Source organism: Balaenoptera physalus, assembly GCF_965194825.1.
Source record: "Balaenoptera physalus genome assembly, chromosome: 2".
In the NCBI taxonomy this organism is placed as follows: domain Eukaryota; kingdom Metazoa; phylum Chordata; class Mammalia; order Artiodactyla; family Balaenopteridae; genus Balaenoptera; species Balaenoptera physalus.
The window spans coordinates 131115118-131133782 of NC_138883.1; the positions used below are offsets into that span (position 1 = coordinate 131115118).

Sequence of the window (18665 nt, forward strand, 5' to 3'; positions counted from 1 at the left end):
ACAACATCATTTTTAACTCATAGGGAAAATTTTAACTCTTATGGGAATAGTTTGAATTTGTATTCCTGTTAGGATTTTAGAACTGGATTTTTACGAAGACTGCAATTTTCCTCAAAGGAATTATGAGTCAGGCAAGGAGTAAGGAAAATGATCTCTAACAAAGAAAATGATAGAAAAAAGGGGGAAACGAATGAGGAGCAGGTAGGGAAGGAGTGGGAGAATGGGGTGGTGGAGAGAGCGGGGCTGGGAGAGGCGGCCAGTGAGGCTGAAACCTGCCACTGCCACACTCTGCTGTGGGATGTAGACAAGTTCCCCTCCCTCTCTGATGTTCAGTGGGCACATCTATAAAGTGGGGACACAAGTGTCTACCTCCCCACGTTGTTGTTGGGATCACGCCCTCTGCAGGCACATGGAGTCTGACCCAGGAAGGAGCAATGAAGAGATGTAGGGAAGATGAGCCCTGTTCTGTAGCATATACGGTAAGAGAATGGGATTATGGTGAACATGGCTCTGTGTGAATGACTAGTGTGAAGGGTGGGACTTATTATTTTGCTTAGTGCCAGGCCCATAGTTGAGCTATTAACCTGACCACCTCTGTTGAATGCAGGTGGTATGTCTGGCATGCAGATGGAATGTTAATAAAAGTATTTGTACTGTGCAGTCTACCATGTTTGGTTGGTTTTTTCCTAACATTAATTAATGCCAAGCTGGTGACTTAAAAGGAAAGTGAGACAGTGTGAGTGCACTGTTAGGGGTGGGTTAAGTGTACAAGGGGTCTGTCTCAGAAATGACCAGCTTGAGGTGAGGACCACCACCAGGTACCCCTCTCTGTTTTGGGAGGCAGTGGTGTTGGAAGAAAGAACATCTGCTCTGCTCTGGAGACAGGCACACTGAGAGTTAAGTCCTGGTTCCCACATTTATAGCTGTGTGACCTCAGAGAAGTTACTTTATCTCTCTGAAAAGTGGGATAACATCATGCTGACTTTTGACTGTCTCCCGATCTTTGCTTTTTCATCATGACTTTTGGTATTTCCCTATGGACTTGACCATTGCATTTGGGATCCAAAACTGATATATTGAAAACCTCATGATAAACCACTATATGTTACCCACTCCCTATTACCTCTCATCCCAGTGGAGCTCAGTGGAACGGCCCAAGCTTTCTTCATGGCAGTTCCAATCATCACTATTAAGTTTCTCTCACCTGGGCACATCATGATGACAGCTTCTCCTGAGAAGTACTAAATCAGCACAATTGCTCAGTAATTCTGTGCAGTGGCAGAGATCCTTGCTCCTCCCCACTCTGGGATGTCCAGCCGAGGGCCCCGTTTATCCTGCTCCATGAAGGGTCACCACTTGTACATGCTGTTCCTGAATGGGGCTTCTGCCCCTGATTCCTGCTTTCTCTCCAGCCCTGGACTAGAAAGCACAGGAGGAAATCCCAAGGTTCTCTTTCAGTTTCTCCCTTCAGAGACATCAGACGGACATCAGTCCTAATCACTCAGATTCTTTTTCTTAAGATTCTGTCCTGGCCTCTCTTGCTTCTTCCAAGGGCAAGGGTCTTCCTACCTGGAAAATAGTCCAACTCCAAGAGGCTTGGAAGCCCAAAGGCTACTTCTCTCCAAAGGACCCCAAATGGCTCTCTCTGAAGCCCCTTCACTCTTCCTACAAGTATCTCCCGCCACCAGATCTATGGTGTTTTCCCAAAGAGGAGGGAAGGTGGGGTTGTGTTCATCCTGGATGCCTCCAGCCTATGCTTTTGACCCCTTTCTGTGAGTCGAGTCTGGAGACAGGAGGCAGGGGCCGGAGCTGGGGGGGCACTCAGATCATGGGGGCACTCAGATGACAGGGGCACGAGTGTCAGCCACAGGTGCCAGAGGATGTTGTGACTTTCATGGTCTTGTTTGCAGACACGCTCACTCAGCTGGACTCAGTTCATATATTTACTAATAACGCTTGGGGAAGGGAAAGACCAAAACTTGCCGAGCAGCAGTGCATGCCAGGGATTTTATGAGTCATCTCCTTCAGTTCCCACATAAACTCTCCGTGCAAACTATTATATCCTGAACTTTAAAAAATCCACTTTATTGAGATGCAATTGACATACAAAAGACTGTACATATTTAAATGCACACATATATGTACACATGTGTATGTATTTAATGTATATAACTTGATGACATTGGAGATAAATATACATCCCTGAACCTATTGCTGCAATCTACGCCAAAGACAAGTCCATCACGTCCAAAAGTTTGTTCTCATCCTCTTTACTTATTATTATTATTGTTATTATTTTTTATAAGAGTACTTAGTATGACCTACACTTCCAGCACAGCTTTAAGCACACAGTGTAACATTGTTAACTATAGGTCTGTGCAGTACATCTCTAGGACGCAGTCATCTGGAATAACTGAAACTTTATACCTTGTTACTCATCCCTCTCTTAGCTGCTGGCAACCACCATTCTCCTCTCTGCTTCTGTGAGTTTGATTATTTTAGGATCCCTAGTGGTTTCCTCCAGATCACACACTGAAGCTCCATATTCACCTTTAAGGACACCTGGCTGTAAGTCATGGGCTCTACCCGCTAACCCACACAATCTCCCATTTGACAAAATACTCACACAGTTTATCCTACTTGGATGTTGCCCCAAACCAAACCTCAGGAGGGAGTCATGGAAGGCATTTTACAGATGAGGAAGTGGATGCTCCCTGGCTGTGAGTGGGAGAATGGGCTAGGGAACTGAGTCTTTTGACCCTAAGTCCAGCCAATGGAGTTGTTGCATGGAACCAGAAGAGGAAGACACTTTCTCGTGTGATCCTGCAGGAAGTGTGGAGCCCAGAGGGAAGGGGTAGAGACAGATTTTGGGGTGAACAAACAGGAAGAATGAACCCCTAATGGGAGCTGACCATGAGGTCTGCCATTGCCCTGTGAGCAGCTGTGAAGAGGTTAAGTGTACGATCAGTCGTGGTGGAAGTTGGCCAACCAGCTCTAAGCATCTATGACTCTTGTGGTTCCAGAAGTTTCTTGCTTCCTTTCACAAAATTATAGATCATCCTACCCTAACGCCAAGATCGAGAATCAATGCCTCAGAGTTCCAAGTGCCTCACCATTGCAAACTTGGAGGATGGAGACCATAAATGATTCAACTACTGTTCCCAAGAATTCCCAGTGATTTGCCTATTGATTTTCTGCGTTTGGCAACAGCCTATCTGCTCTGTGGGATAGAATCTCTTCTTTTGTTTAAAAGGCTCATCAGTTTTCTAAACTCAAAAAATGCTGCTCTGGAATGCACAGCCCCTGACCCCCTTATAGCCTAAAAAAAAAGGATGTCACCATTAGTTGCTAATATTTTCCTTAAATCTACCCCCTTCTCAGCTCATATGCCTACAATTCAATGCTCCCAAGGCCAGGTGTGTATTTTTCAAATGAAATTGCAGTTAATGGTACAAAATATTTACATTTATGCCCCAAATCCAAAGAGCCACAAAACTTTATTTCTCCTTTTGTAGTTTCAATATTTAATTAGTGATGAAGCACCAGAAACCTGTAGGGAAAAAACACCCCATTATTTTTTAAGTTATAGTATATTTACAACCCATTTCCACCTGCTCCCTTTGTCTCCACCTGTCTCCGCTGTACACAGATTCGTCTCAGACATCCCCTCAGGAATACAGCTGTGTCATCACATACTGTGGCATCCTAATATTTCATACTAAGCTTTAAACCAATTAGGAATGACTACTGACTGTGCTGACTCATGGGAAGGGAAGGGGATAATGCGTCCTTCAGGTAATGAACTTCTTTGGGGACTTAACACATATTTCATTTTTTAGCACCGTTGGTTTTCCCTTGTCACATTTCTGTGGATGTGGCTTTGTTTTGCTTCATTGTGCTAGGAGGATTATGCAGGGATTAATATTTGTGAAGTAACCAAGCTTATAGTAATAATGGCAGGAATTGGACTGATACATGGTGAGATTATTGGGTCAACCTCTGAGGCCTCAGGGGTGCTCTGGATGACAGAGATCTTCAGGGTGGTGGGACCCATTTAAAGGGGCAGCCCCAACTGACTTCCAGCAGATTGTGGTACATGGAAACCAGAATTTCCGGCTTTATGAAGTGAACCCCAAATCTAGATTTTTAAAATGCGAAATTTCCTTATTTCAAAATGGAGGCACTGTAAAATGAAACAAACCACCCTCTGGGTGATAGCTCCGTCTGGCTCTCAGCTGCCAGTTTGCAACCTCTGGCCTGACCCAATCTACCAGCTTTCTTTGTTTTTTTAAAGAGAGTAGACAGCAGGATAAGTGCATAGCAGCATGCATAGACTTTCTGTAGGATTTTCTCCAACTTTGCCACTTGCCCATTCTAGTCCAGTGGAGGGCTTGGGTTCCCATTCCCTGTCTGGGTCCATGTGGTGAAAACCTAAGGCAGGGGCTGGCCGGCTGGGGACAAGCAGGATCAAAACCCTAGTGGGCATCTAGAAAGTTGGGGGGAGGTCCATGTACAAGTGACATGGGATGAAACTGATTATTTAACTAGAGAGAATGATTCTAGCCCTTCATGGTGGTTGGACCTGGGGCAATTTCTGTGTTTATTTTGGGGCAGCAGTAGATTTCTATAGAGCAGGTACCCGCAACCCACAACAGGAGGAGCAAGGCTTAGCTGTATCCCCTTTATGGAGGACACTTGTCCTAGGAGCTTTCACATGCTGCGTCTCACTTAATCCACACACAATGTGATGAGATGGTTATTGCCATTTTGCTGAAGATGAAATTGAAGGTCTGAGAGTTTTAGCAGTCAATAAGTGGTTGAGCTGGAACCTGAATCTGGATTATTTGATAAGAAAGCAAGTGACCCATCACCCTGAACTCAGGATAATACACCCGTCTCCTTGCCCAGGAATATATCATGACAAATGGCAAGAAAATCATGGCTTCCACCTATTTTTTATGACCCCAAATTTTATAATGGGAATCTGACCTCACATTTGCATATATTCCTGCATAGGAAGAGCTTTATTTTCTTGATTAGCAAAAAAAATGACTGCAGGAGAAGTTCAGTCTCAGCTCAAGTAATCTGTGTTGAAATAGGATGTTAACAGAAACCTCCTTTAACCTGCAGAGCCCACTTCTGAGTCATTAACAGCCCTGAGTTTGAATGATGCAGGTCCTAATTCTTCAGCTGAGATTTCTTTGCTCAGCTAAGTTCAATCCATGTTGGGACTATTAAAAATGTCTTTTTAGTGCTTAGTCTGAAATTACCACTTTTCACAAATTTTCCCGTTACATATATAGCCTTTTGGAAAATGAGTTGCTTTTCATGGAGGTGTTGGAATGTTTGTAATTTTAACTTTATTATATAATGTGTCTTGATTAATCAGTGTTTGAGAGCCATCTAGCTCTAAGCAAGATTACAAGAAAATAAAACGGACTTTGAACCTGCCCTCTGCCTCCATAAAAGACCCTCAGAAATGGAGATGACAGGAGTGAGGGAACGGCAGTATCTGAGCCCAAGAACCTGGAAGGTTGAAGCAAGGTACTTAGTATTCATCTGGTAGTCATTGCACTAACATCAATCTTACCAAATTCTCCTGGTATTAATGTAGATGTTCTGCATTTAATATATATTTCCAGTGGAATTTCATTGTAATTGAGCACTAAATGATGCCCACTTATGGTAAAGTGGTTCCAGAATTTTTTGTAATAAATGGATTTTAGTAGAATAGAAGATTCCAGATTCATCTCCAAGTCTATATTAGACCCTTTATGCTCTAATTGTCATTGACTATCTTTGCCATATTATTTCCAGACAGTTCATAGTTTCCCCTGCTGAACAGATGATGATTTGTGAGTGAAGTAAGACACTGACTGAACTATGTGGTGCAGTTGATTTTTTTTATTGCTCTTGTTTCACAAAATCTCTTTTACAACCATTTGAATCATCTCTGGTGTCATTACTAACGGCTGTAGATTTATAAGGGGAACGAATTGTAGAGCAACAATGATAGCAAACATTTATTGAGTGCTTACTGTGTTCTAAACACCCTGTAAAGGTAAGTGCTTTACATTCATCATCTCATTTGGAACCTCATAACAATTCGATAGGTCTGGTTACCATTTGTATTTTAGTCAAGTAAGTTGGACATCAGAGGTTAAAGAATTTGTAGGAGGTCATAAGCTAGAAAGAGGCAGAGTTGGGATTGAATTCACATCCTCCTGGCTTCAGGCTTCAAAGTCTGTGCTTTTATCCACCAGAACAGATGGCTTGTGGAATGGAATCCCTGTGAGTAGATGGAGGAAACTATGGATTCCTGGGCCAGTGAGAAATCCCTGTGTTTCTTTATCACAAGCAGATACAGTTATTAAGATAACTCAGAAACTGTCTCTATGGTTAAGACACAGGGATGGGGGGGGGGAGCTGATGTTTAGGGGGAGTATCTGCTTGAAAACTGGAGACACAATGATTTCATGAAGTGAATAACCAGTAAACCAAATAAATTGCACTACTGTATTTGTTTGCATGGAAGGGGTTTTACCAGACATGCAACAGTGGCTATTTAATCCCAGGTTTAGAACACGTGGCTGTTAGAGCTGAGGTTGAAAGCTCTATGGCTTGTAATCCTCACGCTGCCCAGTTGAGTGTTCTGGGAGGTCTCATGGGAAGGGGCTGTCCCAGCTCTCACACTAACAAGCAAATGACCTTGGCGAAACATCTCAACCTCTCTCATCTGCAAAATGAAGGGATTGGGTTGAATTTAAGAGTTCCAAACGTATTTAGAATCTGGTATTGTAAGTCTTTCTTCAAAAGAAAAAGAATGCAGAATTAATTCAACTATGTAGAACAGATGAGAGTAGAACCTATCTGGTTGAAATGAGCACTGTGCCTCCTTCTCCTACGCTGGAAACTTCTCGGGCCTCCTTGTCCTGGTCCACAGCCCCTGAGATCCCATGGGCTGTCTGAAGACAAGTCTAGAAAACCTCTAGGCTAGCTGCTCCTGAAAGCTTCTGTTAACTCACACTTTCATACCCATAGAGCATGCCCAGAGAAACTGGTCTGTAATTCTGTGAGCACTGGGAATTGATCACTGATGAGTTTTCCTTGCCATGGTGGCTCCCAGGCTGATGGTTTACTTAGGGCAAGAGTATGGGACACTAAGTGATGTATTTTGGATTAACTGCATTTTATGTTCCCACCATTTCAGTTTTCTTTCTCCTCTCCTTCTGGTGCATGTAATTGGGTGTTTTACATAATTCTGCAAACCACTTCAAATAAGAATTTTTTTTTTTTTGAGCAAGGTGGGTTAGGAAATGAGCCAATCAATAACATCTCCCTCAAATATTTTCAGATTCCATGCACACAATGTGTCATAAACTCCTACAGATTCTGTAGCTTGGAGCTCAACTGCCACTTTCTCAGGGAAGCTGCTCTGGTGGTTCCCATCCTTACACACCTCAGCTGCCCCTGTGGTCACCCTCATTACATCTGTGAGCTCCCCTGATCGCACTTAACACAATTTATGATCATGAACTTGTGTGATTACATAATTCATCAAGCTCTCCGAGGGCAGCGAACATACCCATGGCAATGGCCATTGTATCCTAAATACCAACACATTTCCTGGCATGGGGAGGATGTGCATCAAATGTTTATGCAATGAATCCATGTTGAAATTCTTTGTTTGGGGGCAGTCTAATCAGATAGTTATTTGTTCATGGTGAAGCTCTGGAGCCAGGCTACTTGGTTCAAGTCCAGGCTCAACCAATTACTCACTGTGTGCTCCTGGAGAAGTCACTTAAATCTTTTAAGGTTAGGTTCCTTCATCTGTGAAATAGGAGTGATAAAAGTATCTATGCTACAGAGTTTGTGTAAGAAATAACAAGAAAACTTATGTAGAACATTTAGTTCAGTGCCTTATTTATAGTAAGCCTCCACAAATTTTAGCTTCTTAGTATTATGATATTTATTTCCCCAGCAGAATGTGTAGTCCCATATAGGAGACACAAATAAATTGATAATTACAATATAACATGGTAAGTCGAAAAATTTGGCTCAATTTCACTGGGGTTCTGTTGAAGTCCATTGGAGGAAATGGAGAATGAAATGACTGATTAAAGAATACCAATTATTTATTTATTCATTTTATGACTAGTTCACTTATGACTAATAAATGACTAATTTATGCATTTATTCTAGCCCTGGGCTAGATATAGGAATACAGAGAAAAATATGGTCCTGTTCTTTTTTTTTTCCTTATTCAATCCAATTTTATCACCCCAATCTTTTAAAAATTAATTAATTTTTTAATAACCCAATAATTGCATTTTATTTATTTTTTGTCATTTAAATTTTATTAATGAGAAATGTTACTTACATTTTATAAAGCTTAATAGCTTTTATTTTTATTTTTTTATTGAAGTATAGTTGATTTACAATGTTGTGCTAATTATTGCTGTACTGCAAAATGACACTGTTCTTACCATTAGTGAATTTATAAAATCTGGCTTGGGACAAAAAATATTAATAAAATTAATGTTGTATAATATATAACTTAATCCCAGCAAGATTAAGACCTTAGTGTCCTTAAACTGTGAAGCAATTATGATTTCACCCTCACTGTCCCTTCCTATAAGAATTCTTAATGAAAGCAGTGTTAAACCATAAACTAAGTGTAAGGAAGGCCAACAAAATTCTGATTTTCCCTGAGATGACTATTGTGATACTATTCTGGAATACTGTTCTCAATAACATGTCTTTGGGGCCCGTGCTTTCCTAGTGACTTGCACTCATGCTGGGTGTGCCCACTGGGTACACAACACAGAGCATGGGCATGAGTGCGTGGCTCTGGCCATGGTGAGCGTGAGTTCAAAGCACTTTGGGAATTCTGGAGCCTGCAGTGGCTCTGGTGATCAAAGCTGAAGCCTTTGCATGTCTCTGAGTACTTGCTCACCCTGTCACCTGCCGGCTTCTCGTGCACGGTTGACCCTTTCTGTGAGCCAGCAGTCTGGTTACTTCCTGAAGCATCACTCAGGTGCTCCTCTTGCTGGTTCTTTCCTTGGGCCATTTCTCTGCTCTGGGCCATCCCACACATACTGCTGAAGTAGAAAATTTGTGTTTTGATAACTCTTGGGAATCCTCTCTCTCTGTCTCATGTATAATGTTATTTAAAACTTGTTTTCTTATTGGTTGGTTTGAATTTGCTTCAAGTGCATACACATACACACACTTAAATAGACAAAGGCGCTTGGGAGCAGAGCCCTGTTGCTTGCTTCCTTTGTGACCTCAGCTCATTGAGATGCAGTCCCCTCTGCTGGGCGTGACCAATGAATGAGGCACACTCGCCTAATGACAAGGAGTGTGTAGTCCCTTGGGATGACATGTACTCTGATCCCTGGTGAGCTCTCTGAGCAAAGTGAAGTAGCAGAAATGAGGCAGTGACACACTCTACCCTGGAGACTGGAGAAATTTCACAAGACCCCAAACGAGAAGGACCTCTTCAGTTAGAGAAGGGGTTTGTGTATCAGTGTGTGTGGAAGGGAGGGTTTTTGTGTATGTGTGTGGGCATGGGATTGCGCATGTGTGTGTGAGTGTGGGAGGGTTGTGTGTGTGTGTTGTATGTGTGAGGGAGATGGTGTGTGTAGGTGTGTGCGAAGTGGTTGGTGTGGGTTTTGGGGGTTTGTTAGGAAGTTATATGTGTGTCGTGGGGCTGTAGGTATGTGTATAGGGATTGTGCTATGTATGGAGGGATTGTGGGTGTGTGTGGGAGAATCATATGTGTGTGTGATGGGTTGGGTGTGTAGTGCTGTGGGGGAGGTTGTGAGGGAGTTGTGAGTGTGTAAGGGTTGTATGTATGTGTGTATGGGGTTGCATATGGGTGTTTTGGGGGGTTTTATGTATGAGGGGCTGTGTGAGTGTGTATAGGGTTGTGGGTGAGTGGATATGAGTTGTGTGTGTGTGTGTGTGTGTGTGTGTGTGTGGCTGTTGGCAGACATAGGTGGATCCATTAAAGATAGAAAATACACATGGCCAGAGAATGGAGTGGTGAGAAGCACAGCTCATTGGAGGATGGTGAATTTTTAGGAGAGGAAGCTGGAAAAGTTTGGGTTGGGGTGAAACTAACTCCAGATAAGGCTGGGGCCATGTTAAGGTATTTGGACTTTACCCTGTTAAGTTACAAAGCCACACAGACAGACAATAGGTCCTCAGTCAACCATTCCTGAATGATTGCAGGAGACAAATGAATCCCTAGAGACTTCATAGGAGGCTGCCATCACCACTTAAGGCTCCACGATGGGGAAAAGCAGTTCTTTATTGTTAACGCCAACACCTCAGATAATATACTTTTTATCTCTGTTCGTAATGGTCATGTAGATAAATTCCATAAATCAAGTCTCAGCAGTAAAAAGGTTAATAAGTTTACGCTGTATAATTGAAAGCCATATTGGTGATTAAGAGGATTTTATATATCAGTTTTCTGGGTCACCAACTAATTATTTTCAATGGCTGGTAATAAAACACAGCACCATGGCTGGCTAGGCACTGCAAACTGTCAGATGTTAAATTGTGTAGAAAGGACTACAGCAGGTTACCTTAGGCTGGCTGGTCCTTCCCTTGGGAGGTGATGCCATTAAAATCTCTGTTGTTTGTGTTATGCCAAACCTACATGATGCTTTGGTGTCCTCTTCTACCCAAAATAGGAAGCTAGACAATCCCCCAAATGTAAAGGACATGGTAAGCTCCTGGGCCCTAGGGTAGCTGTATCATTCATGTTTAATGCACACACTACTAGTAATACTAAGCAGTTTCTCTTACAGCAAGATGATACTTGGCCATCCTTGCTCAGAATGGAGGATTCAAAGAGGAAAGGAAAAGTGTGTGACATGGAGCAGATTCACATTTATTGATCCCCTAAAATGTTCCTGGAGCAGTACTTTGTGATTTATATCTGCTAGAGGTCACTATGGTGTGCATTATCTACCCAAGGTTAGCAACATGAAAACTGAGGTTTAGAAAATGTGGATGAATTGCCCAAGGTCACAGTTTTTAAGTGGTATGGCCAGCGTTCAGGCTTGGGTCTGTCTGACCCCACACTGAAGCGATTCCACTATTGAGTTATACATTTTTTACTTCTGGCTTTGTGGAGGACCATCTGAAGGCACAACAGCAAAAAAAAAGATAACAGGTTGGCCTGGTCCTGAGTTTGATTTGGGCTATTGGAGGTTTGTGTCATTAGAGGGTGGTGGAAACATGGTTGCTGCATTGCATAAAACACACATTGTGTTTTAGGGAAACAGTGCCCCTCAGCAGAGTGCAAGGCAGCAGTATGTGCTGAGACAGTCTGTGTCCCCATTTTGGAGGCTGCAAAGAGGTGGATGGAAATGAGACTGGGAGAAGCAGTGGAGGAGGGGCATTGGTTTCAACTCCTGGTTTTATTCCTTAGGAAGGAGCCCAATGTGCCACTTAGCCAAAGTGCCATCACCTCCAGAGTTTGTTCAAAAGAAATATGTTTACAGCTTTTGTTTATATAATTAAAGAAGCATAATTATTGTATATGTAAGTATGAATTCATGGGCTTAAACACAGAAAAATTGTTAGATACAGTGGTCAATGTCTTTCACACTTGAATGTATCTGATCTTGCTGCATTAAAAGGGGGAGAAATTAAGGTTGGAAACCTTGTAGTTGAAGTCTTTCTGTTTCTCTAGTTTTTTGTTAGGTTCTGGTGTTATCTTGCAAAATAGGCACTGTGTGGGATTGTGAGTGTGGGGTGTGTGTGTGTGTGTGTGTGTGTGTGTGTGTGTGTGTGTGTGTGTGGAGAGGGGTGAGAAAGATTTGTAAGATCATTCTATTGGGGCTCTACAAGGTCTGCTAATACAGATGAATCAGAAAGTTTGAATTATTCAGTTACTTTCTTCAAAGGCAAATGATTTGCAGATGAAATAAAAGAATGAAAATTGGAAGGTGAATGCCATTATCTTGGCCACAGAGTTTAGTCATTTAAAGATCAACCAAAAGCATCCAAGATTGTGATGACTGATTTAAAAAAAATGTAGTTGACAGATATGGTAATTAAACTACCAAATAAAGGAGACAATCTTAAGATGGCACCAAGACTGGACATTCCTGGAACTCTCCATGGGCTTGGTAATTCAATCCAAGTGTTTTCTCTTCTTGGCATCCAGTCCCAGGAAAGGCTGGACCTATCAGTAACTTCCTATTCTCATCTGCCATCGGGCAGTATGTGACACACAGAGCAGCCTCAGGTCCTTCCTAGAGGAAGAAGGAGCAGTGATTAACCCAATAGCCCAAGGGGAAGACTCAGAAACATGCACAGAGAGAAGGCGAATGACTCTCCTTCAGGTCCGAGTAGAGAGATTCACCCCACAGGGAAAATCTGGGCTTCTCACGTCAGAAACATCCTTCCTCACATCCCTTGTGACAAGAGGTTCCAAAGATGACAGCTCCCTTAGCTGCTGGGCCATGTTTTAGAAAGAAATATTGGGGTAGGGTGAGGAGTGGGAGGTAAGAGCGGGAGCAGGAAGAAGTGTGAGGAGAAGATTAGAAAACGAAGAGAGAAAAGAGGAGAGAACGGCAAATGTAGTACTTTCATGAATATGAGAACAAATGGGCACAAGTGACATTTCTCTCTCATGGGAAGCACACTTTGAATAAAAGCAAGCAACATTATCCATAATCTTTCCTCCTGATATGCCTTAACAATCAGTGTGCATGAGGGCAAGTGGGACTCACGCCGGGATTGTGGGTGAGAGCCTTAGTCAAGAAGAAAGGCTTGTCTGGGCTCCACGAGCACAGAGCTGGGTGTCCAGGGGTGGCTGCTGGTGAAGGAAGCCAACATTGGAATCCACCATCAGGGGTCTCCTAGGTGGATTGCTTCTTACAGGGGAAATCCATCTAGGTCATGGGCATATCCATCACAGATGGCTAGTTTTCACCCTAATAGGGAGCTGGTAGAGAAAGGAAGGTGAGAGGATGCACAAGGGTTTTACTCATCCCTGGAAAGGCTATAAAAGTGGTGTGCCTTTGCTCTGGCCCATTCTCTCCCTCCAGGGGCCAGAGCTTTCCCTGACAGGTTTTCCTGTCTTTATTCTCTTCCTAATCCAAAGTTTTATGCCTTGTGCTCACTCTCAGCTCATCTGATGAACACAACCAGTCTGGCATGAAAATACCTACTAATGGGTTCCTCTGTTATTATCAAGTAATGGACGAAGATTGCAAAGAGCCTATTGGGAAACAATACCGTGATCCAGGGACAGGCTTGGAGGGAGGAATTTCAAACACCACTGTAGGGATTAGCAGGAGGTGAGTGAGGCACTCTCTGTGGGCACAAAATTGAAGGGGGAGTAAAGAAAACCTCAAAGAGGAAGCCAAAGAATATTTTATGACAGTAGTTTAATAAATAAAAATTAATGCAAAATCCATAGTGAAGAAAATGTCAAAGTTGTAAATATAGAACCCATGGGCGCGATTAGGGTGAGGCAGGGAGGCTTGCACTCTCAGGGTCATGCAAGTCTGGGGTTGGATCTGGTCTTCATTTAAAATGTTTTGTTCATGTGGCTGGTGAAGCCACGATGGGCCAGTGGCTCCGTCTCTACTTGTAGCCCCACACTGTTCTGCAACCCAGCTAGGATTCTCTTTCTGTATTCATATCATCCTTTTGCAATAAATTCCCTTTTACTTAAGCTGGGTTGAGTGGTGTTCTGCTTCCAGCAACCAATAATCCCTAAGACAGAAATAAACCTTCATTTCTTTCCCTTCCAACTTCAGAGTCCTATCAGAGAATTCTTTCTTCTAGATTCAGGTTTCCCATTTCAAATTGTAAAGAGAAATTTTATCACAGTGGTGAAAGATTTCTTTTTTAAATATATTACCTCTAATCCCATAAATCTAATACAGTGGTTTCATTTTTACATGTTCCCTTATAAGACCTGATCATAGCTTTACATAATCATAATCATAGTGAACATATAACTTTGTATTCTGTTCTTTCTGGTTAACTCTGTATACCAAAGATTTTCCATGTTGTTACAAATGCCATTTCCATTCAATAGCTCTAAGTCATTCTACTGAGTTTTATGTTCTGTATTTTACTTATTAAATGTCTCATTATTTGACTTATAAACTGTCTCAACTTTTTCCATATAATAGATAATGTTAAAATGAATATGTTCATTTCCATGGGTTTTGTTTCTTTAGTTATTTCTTAAAATTATCATCCCAGAAGTCTGATTCTGAGTCAAAGTTCCTTGTCATGCTTCTTAATTTATAACTTGTATTGCCATATAATTTTTAAGAGCACTTAGAACTGACAATGAAAACAACAGAATTTAAACCAAAAGAAATCAACACATAAGCTACCTCATTTCAAACTTAAGTGGGAATGGGGGAAGTATTCATCTTTAAAATTTGATTTATGATATTTTTCATTTTTTAAAATTGAGCCTCAGTTTATATATATATATATATATTCCCCTTTTACTTGCAGTAGAGACTTATGGCTGTGACAACTACTTTGTCTTTCTTCAGTTTATTTTGTGAACCAGAGGAGCAATCATATTTTATGGTTTCTCTACCAAGAAAATATATTTGGCACCTCTGATGATAACCAAATAGTCATAGAAGTTGCAAATTTAAATTGGAACTCTAATACACATAGCAGATGTCTGATGCCAAAACATTTATTTAAAAAAAAATAGCAATAATAATGTCATGCTTCTAAGAAAGAATCAAAATCTTTTGTTTCAATTGTGGGCATATGCAGCAATACACAGTATCCCCTCTACTACTCAGGAATTGAATATATGCAAATGAAAATCCATACTTCACATTTCTGTGCTTTATTTTCAACAAGGCGTTTAAGGCCATCTTTAAACAAACAAAGACAAAAGGAGGACCCGAGTTCCCCAAAGGCTTCATTTTCCCAAATTGAGTCAATGATTGAACTAGTGATTAAGTAAATATTCCTTATACATGGGTCATTGTCTCTCTATAAAAGAATTCTATAAACATTTTCCCTGAAACCAACATCTTGAAACATTAAACTCGTTCTCAACCTAGATAAATAAAATGGAGGTAGAAAGCCAAAACGTGACTATTGAGAGGGCAGCATTTTAAAAGCAAATCTGGTTCTAGCTACATCCATTAGCAGAAATACTTTCATCAGCCACAGAACTAAGTCAATAGCTTTAAAGTCCAAATTGCCTTTCAAAAGAGGGATTTTCTGGGGTAGACGGGGAAACAGAAAACAAAGGATAGGAAGAAACTTGAGAGCAAGTTTCAAGGAGGTAGGATGAACTAGGGAAAGTCTAACTCCTAAAATAGGGGCCACTGGAGATAACAAGTGTCTTGAGATTAGCCTGTAAAATAACCCCTTTGTCTTGTTTAGAAGAATTGAAGACGCCACAGATGCCCAAAGTCCAATAGCTAGATGATTCCAGCACCAAGGCCACATTTTAGCTTTTTGTAATTCTGTGCACCCTCACTTCCTTTTCCTAGCATGTCACTGACAATGATGCTCTTCCTGGTGGCCCACCTCCATTCTTGTCCCTTTTCCTCCTGAATTACCCAAGTCTCTACTCTGGAAACCAGCTGGGGGGTGGTCCCCATTCCAGGCAGTGTCATGATCTATGGGCTACGACTAATGAGCAACACTGTAAGGTCTGTCCCCAAATTCTCTTCCTCTGTCCTATCAGGCTGGGACACCCACCACCATTCACCAACTCAGTCTTTGTTTCTCTTAGTTCAAGTCCTCCAGAATATATTTAACAGGCTCCAACCTGCCTATGGATTCATTCTCTTTAGATTAGGATTGTGTACTGCCCTTCCAAAGGGGCTGAAAAGCAATTCTAAAGGAAGGGCAGATGTTTGGACAGGTAGCCTAATACTATGTCTCTTCCAATTGAGCACCTTTTTGGGGGCCCAGTTTTTTGATACATACAAGGTTCTGGAAGGAAACAATTCAGTCAGAATTGTTTTAAGAAACAACAATTGTTGAAGAAGAAACAACCGTTTCAACTTTCAAGAAAGAACTCCCTGCAGAGGTATGGACAGTGTTAACAGACCAAATAAGAGGTGTTGAGGCATCCAGAGAGTGGCCATAGTGGGGAGATGTCACCACTGAGGCTGAAGTGGAAGATAAGGGAAAGAGTGTTATAGAGCCTGGTAATAGACAGAGCCCTGGAGGAAGGACCACTTCCCAGGAAGCTGCAGCTATGGAAGATGCTGATGGTTCTTGAGATGTTGCACTGAAGCAAGGAGGGCAAGAGGAAGAAATACTCCTGCCTGTCTCTCTTGCTATCCTCACTTTCCTGCTGGCCTCCCATTAGCCAAACCCACAGGGAAGTCAGCCAGCAAAGGAGTCAGGGATGTGTCTTGTCAGGGTCAGCCTCCTGGGGCACAGAGCAGAACAGAGCAGAGAATGGATTTGGGGAATAAAAGAAAAAAAAAATTACCAACTCTTGTTCTATGTCTTCTCATATAATAGTCAAAACAGTCATATTGTGTGGTTGAGGAAACTGAGGTACCTTGACAAGGTACACTGAATCTTTTCTGAAATAAAATATCCATCAATAAACTTGTTCATGGTCACAGAGCTAGTGTGTTACTGGGATGTGAGCAGGTCTGTTTGACCCCAAAATAATAACAGTATCTGACACCATGTATACAGGTAATATGCAGGCACTATGTCAAGAGATTCACAATTATTAGCTCATTTCATCTTTGCAACAGCTCTGCGGGCTAAATACCATCACTTCTTAAGGGTTCCAAGCTTGGGGTGCTCCATCCTCAGGAGGCTCCTGGTGAGTTTAACAGTCATGAGATGTCTTCCTCTATGGAACAACCGTGATTCAAAATGACATTTTCCCCAGTCCTTAGAACAAGGCTGCAAGGCAAGTGCTGCCCCCATCTTACAGATGGCCTAATTCAGGTTCTGAGAGACACGTGGCTTAGGCAAGCTCAGATGGTACTAAGTCACAGCCAGAATTTGAGCTGCGTTGGACCGACGGACGGTAACACCTGCTCTCTTTGTTTTAATTCCCACATTTCATTTTCTTATTCTCCCTCAAATCAATGAAAATATTGAAATGAAACCTAGGAATTTGTTCCTGGAGTCAGGTAGATCCAATATGTTGCCCCTTTGGCAATCCCCATCTCTTCATCCAAGCAGAGAGAATAAAACTTCCTGTCTCTGTGTGAACAGGGTAATCGGAAAAAACAGAAAGAAAGAAAGAAAGAAAGAAAGAAAGAAAGAAAGAAAGAAAGAAAGAAAGAGAAAAGAAAGAAAGAAAGAAAAGAAAGAAAGAGAAAGAAAGAAAGAAAGAAAGAAGGAAAGAAAGAAGGAAAGAAAGAAAGAAGGAAAGAGAGAAGGAAAGAAAGAAAGAAAGAAGGAAAGAGAAAAGAAAAGAAAGAAAGAAAGAAAGAAAAGAAAGAAAGAAAGAAAGAAGGAAAGAAAGAAGGAAAGAAAGAAAGAAAGAAGGAAAGAAAGAAGGAAAGAAAGAAAGAAGGAAAGAAAGAAGGAAAGAAAGAAAGAAGGAAAGAAAGAAGGAAAGAAAGAAAGAAAGAAGGAAAGAAAGAAGGAAAGAAAGAAGGAAAGAAAGAAGGAAAGAGAAGGAAAGAAAGAAAGAAAAAGAAAGAAAGGAAGGAAGGAAGAAAGAAAGAAAGAAAGAGAAAGAAAGAAAGAAAGAAAGAAAAGAAAGAAAGAGAAAGAAAGAGACGGAAAGAAAGAAGGAAAGAAAGAAAGAAAGAAGGAAAGAAAGAAGGAAAGAAAGAAAGAAAGAAGGAAAGAAAGAAGGAAAGAAAGAAGGAAAGAAAGAAAGAAAAAGAAAGAAAGGAAGGAAGGAAGGAAGAAAGAAAGAAAGAAAGAGAAAGAAAGAAAGAAAAGAAAAATAAGCATGTGTATTCTTATTCTGACTATATGAAATCCATAATTTAAACCTTTTATTGTGTCATTAAAACCCTAGGATTGGTGGTTATTCCTGTTTTACTGAAAATCAGGTCGCTTGAAGATGAAAGCTGAGTGATTTCGATTTAGTTTCCCTTGTGCTTTGCAAGTTGCCTCCACTAGACTTTTGAATGGTGGGGGCTGAAAAAGCCTGCAGCAAATATTTAATGGACATATTTATTTGGTGTGCTGGCTACTGGGAAGAACCCTTTGAGGATTTATAATCTGAGGAATGGATGTTAAATCCTGTAAATTAATGGGGCCACGTAACTTGTCCAGGATCAAATGGCCAACGAATGGCCCTTGAGATGCCTAGTCCAACTTTTCTTCTTGACAGCAGAATGGCCCCATTTCAGCAGGGATGTTGTGCACTTAAATCTGGGATTCAGAGTCGGGAGGACATCTATGGAACCACGAGGAGGAATGGGAGGTGTGCTCAGCCAAACACATTACCTGAGCCAGTTCTGGTGATCAAGAGGTGACTGATGGGCACCTCTCTTCACTGGGCAGGTATTATTACTGGAGTAGTGTTTCTTTAACTTCACATGCATAAAAATCACCTGGAGATCTTGAAAAGTGCAGATTTTGACTCACCAAGTCTGTAGTGAGGCCTGAGTTTCTTCATTTCTAACAAGTTCCCAAGTGATGCTGCCATTGTTGGTCCAAGGACCACACCTTGAGTAGCAAGGTCCTGGGATATA

General features: G+C 41.6%; 1 long non-coding RNA gene across 1 annotated transcript in view; it reads right to left on the minus strand.

The window, feature by feature from the left end:
- The window catches only part of LOC309654476, a 31479-nt gene extending 14192 nt beyond the window's left edge, over nucleotides 1-17287 (minus strand). The window contains exon 1 of the long non-coding RNA XR_014260279.1: nucleotides 1205-17287. This is a non-coding gene — a long non-coding RNA (uncharacterized lncRNA). The remainder of the gene's footprint in view (nucleotides 1-1204) is intronic.
- Between the last annotated feature and the right edge of the window lie 1378 nt (nucleotides 17288-18665).